The sequence below is a fragment of the Podarcis vaucheri genome (assembly GCF_965113315.1).
Source record: "Podarcis vaucheri genome assembly, chromosome: 3".
Lineage (NCBI taxonomy): Eukaryota > Metazoa > Chordata > Lepidosauria > Squamata > Lacertidae > Podarcis > Podarcis vaucheri.
Genome location: NC_138761.1, coordinates 2133973 through 2142223, shown reverse-complemented (window position 1 = coordinate 2142223; position 8251 = coordinate 2133973).

Genomic DNA, 8251 nt, shown 5'->3' with positions numbered 1-8251 from the left:
ATTATTATTATTATTATTATTATTATTATTGAAAAATTCTGGGGTGAGAGACTACTCAACAGCCCAGCTCGTCAGGGTGCAAGTCCCCTGTGGGTCCATGTGGTCAGTTAAAGAAGGAAGTTCCAGCCAAGTAATTTGGAGCAAAACAACGGTCAGTAGACCACTATCTTTATTGTTGCACAACAGGAGTAAGAACTCCGAGCATGGGGTGACGTCCTCTTTTAAAACTTCCCTCTTTCCCCCAGAATACACTCTGAGCAGCATCACTGAGACATTATCACAGAGCCTAGGACTTGCCGATCAGAAGGTCAGCGGTTCGAATCCCCACGACGGCGTGAGCTCCTGTTGCTCGGTCCCTGCTCCTGCCAACCTAGCAGTTTGAAAGCACGTCCAAGTGCAAGTAGATAAATAGGTATCGCTCCAGCGGGAAGGTAAATGGTGGTCTGTGCACTGCTCTGGTTCGCCAGAAGCGGCTTAGTCATGCTGGCCACATGACCCGGAAGCTGTATGCCGGCTCCCTTGGCCAATAAAGCGAGATGAGCACCACAACCCCAGAGTTGGCCACGACTGGACCTAACGATCAGGGGTCCCTTTACCTTTATGGCTTCCCTTGATCTGGACACTAGACATCTGTTTTTTCTTTTCTACCTTATCAGCCACTTTTCTTTTTTGCACTGCTTTCGAAGGACCCAAACTGAGAGGTGGCACTGAGGGTGGCAAAGAATGGGCTTTTTCCAGGGAATTTTGCACTGGCCTGTGTTCTCAGTCTGCAAGGCAGCTCCCAGCGGCGCTGCAACCTCCCCCCCTGCTGGTCCAGCGCATCAGCGCAGCTTTGGGTGGCTGCACATTGAGAGTGCATCTAACTGCTTCACCTGAACCAGCTCAGGGCAGGTGCAAGTTGTGTGTACCTGGACACGACGACATCGACAGGAATCCACAACCCACGGGTCAGTGCTGAAGCGAGTGCAACAAGAATTGCATGACTCTAGGAGCACCTTGCTGTTGTGCAACTTCAAAAAAGATTTGTATTTGTTTATTGAGGTTTATTTATTACATTTCTATTCCACCTTTCCTCCTGGGAGTTTGTTTTTTTAAAAAAAAAATATTTATTGAGTTTTCACAAATTTAAAAACACATACAATACACACAATACAAAAATATACATACAATAACAAACAAACACATATAATTTCAACTCCTTTTTTTCTTAAACTTACTTCGTCGACTTCCCCATACCTCCCCTTTCTGCATTCCAATTCCCAAAATTATTTCAGCAAATCCTTCCCCTTAATTCTATCCGATTTTTCCCTTTTCTTTTCTTAATCTTTAACAGCTGTAATCCCTTACTTTTATATAACCACAACATTTTAACATTCATTAATTTTGCTATATTTCTTAAGATAAATTTTAAATTTCTTCCAATCTTCTTCCGCCGTCTCTTTCCCCTGGTCTCGGATTCTGTCAGTCATTTCAGCCAGTCCCATGTAGTCAATCACCTTCATCTGCCACTCTTCCAAGGTGGGTAGATCTTGTGTCTTCCAATACTTTGCTGTGAGTATTCTTGCTGCTGTTGTGGCATACATAAAGAATGTTCTGTCCCTCTTTGACACCAATTGGCCGGCAATGCCCAAGATAAAGGCCTCTGGTTTCTTAGGAAAAGTACATTTAAGTACCTTTTTCATTTCATTATATATCATTTCCCAGAAGGCCTTAATCTTCGGGCACGTCCACCAAAGGTGAAAGAATGTACCTTCAATTTCTTTACATTTCCAACACTTATTATCAGGCAAATGATAGATTTTTGCAAGCTTGACTGGGGTCATGTACCACCTATAAATCATTTTCCTAATATTCTCTCTTAAGGCATTACATGCCGTAAACTTCATACCTGTGGTCCACAACTGTTCCCAGTCAGCAAACATGATGTTGTGACCTATGTCTTGTGCCCACTTAATCATAGCTGATTTAACTATTTCATCTTGTGTATTCCATTTCAGCAACAAGTTATACATTCTTGACAGATTCTTAGTATTGGGTTCTAACAGTTCTGTTTCTAATTTTGATTTCTCCACCTGGAAGCCAAATCTCCTGTCCTGTTTGTAAACCTCCATTATTTGGTAATAATGGAGCCAATCTCGTACTTTAAACTTCAGTTTCTCATAACTCTGTAATTTCAGTTTTCCTCCAGGGAGTTTGAGGTGGCCGACACGGCTTTCCTCCTCCCCAGTTTATCTCTCAACAACCTCTGTGATGTTGGTTAGCCTGAGAGGCCGTCCCACCCAGTGAGCTTCATGGCTGAGTGGGGATTTGAACCCAGATCTCCCAGGTCATAGTCCAAAACTCTAACCCAGGCATAGGCAAACTCATCCCTCCAGATGTTTTGGGACTACAATTCCCATCATCCCTGATCACTGTTCCTGTTAGCTAGGGATCATGGGAGTTGTAGTCCCAAAACATCTGGAGGGCTGAGTTTGCCCATGCCTGCTCTAACCACTGCACCACACTGCCTCCCAAGGAGTTTCTCTTTCATTTCACCCACCTGATTTGTTTCCATCAAGTCCCTATAATAAGGAAGACCGCACCTTGGCGAAGGCCAGTGGAAGCTTAATGGAAAATGGATTTGCTTTATTAAATATTTTTCATTCATAGGGTAGGATTGGCTTCCCACCATCACCAGAACACAAGAACACAAGAAGCGCCCTGCCGGATCAGGATCATCGAGTCCAGAATCCTGTTCTCACAGTGGCCAACCACATGCCCATTATGGGAAACCCACAAGCAAGATTTGAACACAAGAGCGACAGTTGTGTCTAGCAATGAGCATCCAGAAGCCTCGCTGCCACGATAGCGGGGGAGGCAAAACGCAGCCATCCTGTCTAGTTGCCATCAACAGCCTGTCATGAAAATTCCACTCAATGTTGATCCAGAGCAGATTCCAACATATAGTTAGCAGAGGAAAAACTTTTAACATGTTGCAGGATTCCTCAAAAATAGACGAGAGGCCATTGTATTTCATCCAGCAGAGCTTTACTGCTATGGAAGGCAAATGAGAATAATGGTCACAAATCCAATACCTCGGGTTAAGAACTTAATTCGTTCCGGAGGTCCGTTCTTAACCTGAAAATGTTCTTAACCTGAAGCACCACTTTAGCTAATGGGGCCTCCTGCTGCTGCTGTTGCCACACGATTTCTGTTCTCACTCTGAGATAAAGTTCTTAACCTGAGGTACTATTTTTGGGTTAGAAGAGTCTGTAACCTGAAGCGTCTGTAACCTGAAGCATCTGTAACCCGAGGTACCACTGTACAGTCATACCTCATGTTACGTCCGCTTAATGTTGTTCTTTCAGGTTACGTCCCGCGGCAACCCGGAAGTACCAGAAAGGGTTACTTCCGGGTTTCGCTGTTCGCACATGCGCAGAAGTACAAAATAACATCATGCGCAGAAGCAGCGAATTGCAACCCAAGTGTGCACAGAGGCGACGCTGTGGGTTGCACTCTTTTCATGTTGTAAATGGGCCTCCGGAACGGATCCCGTTCGCAACCAGAGGTACCACTGTACATTCAGGATTGGCCCTGTCCATAAGAAATCCAGTTGCAGCAGACTTAACTTCAACTTACAATAACTTATAATAAGTCTAAACCTTAACACTAAGCATATTGTGTACAGAACACCACACCAGAAGGAAGAGAGATAAAGTGAAACCCTCCTGGCCCAAATTTTAGAGACAGCATGACCTTGACAGAAGAGATAGCAGGACCAGTTTAATCCAGCTGTACTCATCTTCTCGGAAGGAATAACCCAAACAACAGGAACCTTCTGCTTGTTTCTTTCACACAGAGAAGCTTCCAGAACCCTCTTGAATTAATTAGAATAGGAAATATCTCTACACATCAGATCAATACTTTCTGCACTAAGAAATGCAAACTGACACAGTCCTCTCTTTCTCCATGAATTTGTCTACAGTGGTACCTCGGGTTACATATGCTTCAGGTTAAATATGCTTCAGGTTACAGACTCCACTAACCCAGAAATATTACCTCGGGTTAAGAACTTTGCTTCAGGATGAGAACAGAAATCGTGCTCTGGCGGTGCAGCAGCAGCAGGAGGCCCCATTAGTTAAGTGGTGCTTCAGGTTAAGAACAGTTTCAGGTTAAGTACGGACCTCCGGAACGAATTAAGTACTTAACCCGAGGTACCACTGTAGTCCTTTCAAAGCCATCCAAGTTGGTGGTCCTTACTGTCTCCTGTGGCAGGCAGTTCCACAGTTTCAACTCTGCGCTGCATGGAAATATCCTTTGGTTTGTTCTTTCTGATAGTCTTATCTTCCTCCAAGTCATGCCACTTTATCTATGATATTATAGTCTTGAGTTCATTCCACACAAACCCTCAACCCTGATGCCTTATTCCTTGATTACTTCTCTAGCGGTGGTTCCCCGATTGCTTCACTTAGGGCTTATCATGCGATTGCTTCACGTAGGGCTTGAAAACCTCCAGCAAGGAGAGTCCGCTATCTCCAGAGGAAGTCTGTTCCACTATCAAACAGCTCTTACCGTCAGAAAGTTCTTAATGTTTAATCAAATCTCCTTTCTTGTAACTTGAATCAATCGGGTCAGGTGCTCATCACCAGAGCAGGAGAAAACAAGCTTGCTCCATCCTCCATGTGACAGCCCTTGAGATATTTGAATACGGCTCTTATATCTCCTCTCAGTCTCCTCTTTTCCAGCCTAAACATACCCAACTCCTTCAACCGTTCCTCATAAGGCTTAGTTTCCAGACCCTTGATCCTCTGGGTTGCCCTCCTCTGCACACCTTCTTGATTTGTGGTGCCCAGAACTGGACTCCAGGTGTGGTCTGACCAAGGCAGAATGTTGTTGTTGTTTAGTCATTTATTCGTGTCCGACTCTTTGTGACCCCCTGGACCAGAGCACGCCAGGCACTCCCGTCTTCCACTGCCTCCCGCAGTTTGGTCAAACTCATGCTGGTAGCTTTGAGAACACTGTCCCACCATCTCGTCCTCCCTCGTCCCCTTCTCCTTGTGCCCTCCATCTTTCCCAACATCAGGGTCTTTTCCAGGGAGTCTTCTCTTCTCCTGAGGTGGCCAAAGTCTTGGAGCCTCAGCTTCAGGATCTGTCCTTCCAGTGAGCACTCAGGGCTGATTTCCTTCAGAATGGAGAGGTTGGATCTTCTTGCAGTCCATGGGACTCTCAAGAGTCTCCTCCAGCACCAGAATTCAAAAGCATCCATTCTTTGGCAATCAGCCTTCTTTATGGTCCAGCTCTCACTTCCATACATCACTACTGGGAAAACCAGAGCTTGAACTATACGAACCTTTGTTGGCAAGGTGATGTCTCTGCTTTTAAAGATGCTGTCTAGGTTTGTCTTCGTTACTTCATTACTTCATTTGATCTGGATACAATACTTCTGTTGATACAGCCTAGAATAAAGGTAAAGGACCCCTGACGGTTAAGTCCAGTCGCGGCCAACTCTGGGGTTGCGGCACTCATCTTGCTTTACTGGCCGAGGGAGCCAGCGTACAGCTTCCAGGTCATGTGGCCAGCATGACTAAACCGCTTCTGGCGAACCAGAGCAGTGCACGGAAACGCCGTTTACCTTCCCACCGGAGTGGTACCTATTTATCTACTTGCACTTTGATGTGCTTTCGAACTGCTGGGTTGGCAGGAGCAGGGACCGAGCGACGGGAGCTCACCCCGTCACGGGGATTCGAACCGCCGACTTTCTGATTTAGACCACAGCGCCACCCTCGTCCTAGAATAGCAATAGTTTTTTTGCTGCTGCATCACACTGTTGGCTGATGTTCAGCTTGTAGTCCACCAAGACCAGGGGTCAGCAAACTTTTTCATCAGGGGGCTGTCCAACTGTCCTTCAGACCTTGGGGGGGGGGCAGACTATATTTTGGGGAAGAAGAAAAAAGAATGAATTCCTATGTCCCACAAATAACCCAGAGATGCATTTTAAACAAAAAGACACATTCTACTAATGTAAAAACACACTGATTCTCGGTTCCTGGGCAGAGGAGATATGGAAAGCCAGCTGAGACTCCGCGTTGTGTGATGGTTGGACTAGAGACTCACGTTTTGATCCATGCTGATCAGAAGGTCGGCGGTTCAAATCCCCACAACGGGCTGAGCTCCCATTGCTCTATCCCAGCTCCTGCCAACCTAGAAGTTTGAAAGCACGTCCAAGTGCAAGTAGATAAATAGGTACCACTCTGGTGGGAAGGTAAATGGCGTTTCCGTGTGCTGCTCTGGTTTCCGTCATGGTGTCCCGTTGTGCCAGACGTGGTTTAGTCAAGCTGTCTATGGACAAACGTCGGCTCCCTCGCCCTGATCGGCCACTGTGAGAACAGGAAGCAAGATGAGGTGAGCCTTTGGCCTGATCCAGCCAGGCTCATCTTATGTTCTAGTAAAAGGGTCAGCAAACTTTTTCATCAGGGGGCTGGCCAACTGTCCTTCAGACCTTGTGGGGGGTCGGACTATATTTTGGGGAAGAAGCAAAAAGAACGAATTCCTATGCCCAACAAATAACCCAGAGATGCATTTTAAATAAAAGGACACATTCTACTCTTGTAAAAACACACTGATTCCCGGACCGTCCACGGGTCGGATTGAGAAGGCGATTGGGCCGGATCCGGCCCCCGGGCCTTAGTTTGCCTAACCATAACCAAGACCCCTAGCTCCTTTTCCCATGTACTACTAGCAAGCCAGGTGCCCCCCCCCCTATATTTGTGCACCTGTTTCTTCCTGCCTAAATGCAGAACCTGACTTGTGTCGCTATTGAAATTCATTTTGCTGGTTTGGGCCCAAGCTACGGATGAAGGGCAGTATACAAATATTATTATTATTATTATTATTATGCCTGTTGTCTTTGTCCATGGAGTTTTCTTGGCAGGGATACTGGAGAGGCTTGCCGGTTCCTCCTCCAGGTGGATCATGTTTGGTCAAAACTCTCCACTATGACCTGTCCATCTTGGGTGGCCCTGCACGGCATGGCTCATAGCTTCTCTGAGTTATTCAAGCCCCTTCGCCACAACAAGGGGATCACTTGCCAACAAAGGTCCGTCTAGTTTAAGCTCTGGTTTTCCCAGTAGTGATGTATGGAAGAGAGAGCTGGACCATAAAGAAGGCTGATCAGCAAAGAATAGGTGCTTTTGAATTATGGTGCTGGAGGAGACTCCCATGGACTGCAAGAAGATCCAACCTATCCATTCTGAAGGAAATCTGCCCTGAGTGCTCACTGGAAGGACAGATCCTGAAGCTGAGGCTCCAAGACTTTGGCCACCTCATGAGAAGAGAAGACTCCCTGGAAAAGACCCTGATGTTGGGAAAGATGGAGGGCACAAGGAGAAGGGGATGACAGAGGACGAGGTGGTGGGACAGTGTTCTTGAAGCTACCAGCATGAGTTTGACCAAACTGCAGGAGGCAGTGGAAGACAGGAGGGCCTGGCGTGCTCTGGTCCAGGGGGTCATGAAGAGGCGGACACGACTAAACGACTCAACAACAACAATTATTATTATTATTATTATTATTATTATTATTATTATTATTATTATTATTTTGAATGCCAGTTCTCTCTTCTGTGGCATTAGGTACCTCTGGAGGCATCACATGGGGCGGAAAACAAGGCTATCCGCACCCCCACCCATAGCTACAGCCCTGCCCACTGCCCACTGGTCTGTGAAGTCCTGACCACTGCCCACCTGTTTCATTGGATGCTTGGAGCTCAAAGCATCACTCGGACCAAACAACACACTCCCATTGTCTTCAGAGTCAGACAGATAATAATAATAGTAGTAATAATAATAACAGTAATAATTTATTATTTATACCCCGCCCATCTGGCTGGGTTTCCCCAGCCACCTTAGGCAGCTCCCAAGAGAATATTAATATTAACAATATTAATATTATTAATAATAAAGCGATCAAACATTAAAAACTTCCCTAAACAGGGCTGCCTTCAGATGTCTTCTAAAAGTCTGCTGGCAACCAAAGCTTACCATTCTAGAAAAAGTACACATTGCTACATTTAAAATACATCAGGAGATAAACAAAGTCCATTATTAACTAAAAGCACTCATCCTGCGATAACTTTAACAGGACATCGCCCGCACGCGCCTCCGGGACCCGACTAAAAATATTCATTTAAAGCGAGTTTTTTTTGGGGGGGGGTTGCTGCATTCATAGAACGGCAGGAAGAGACACCCCGTTTGCATTCTGCAAAAATAGGAATTG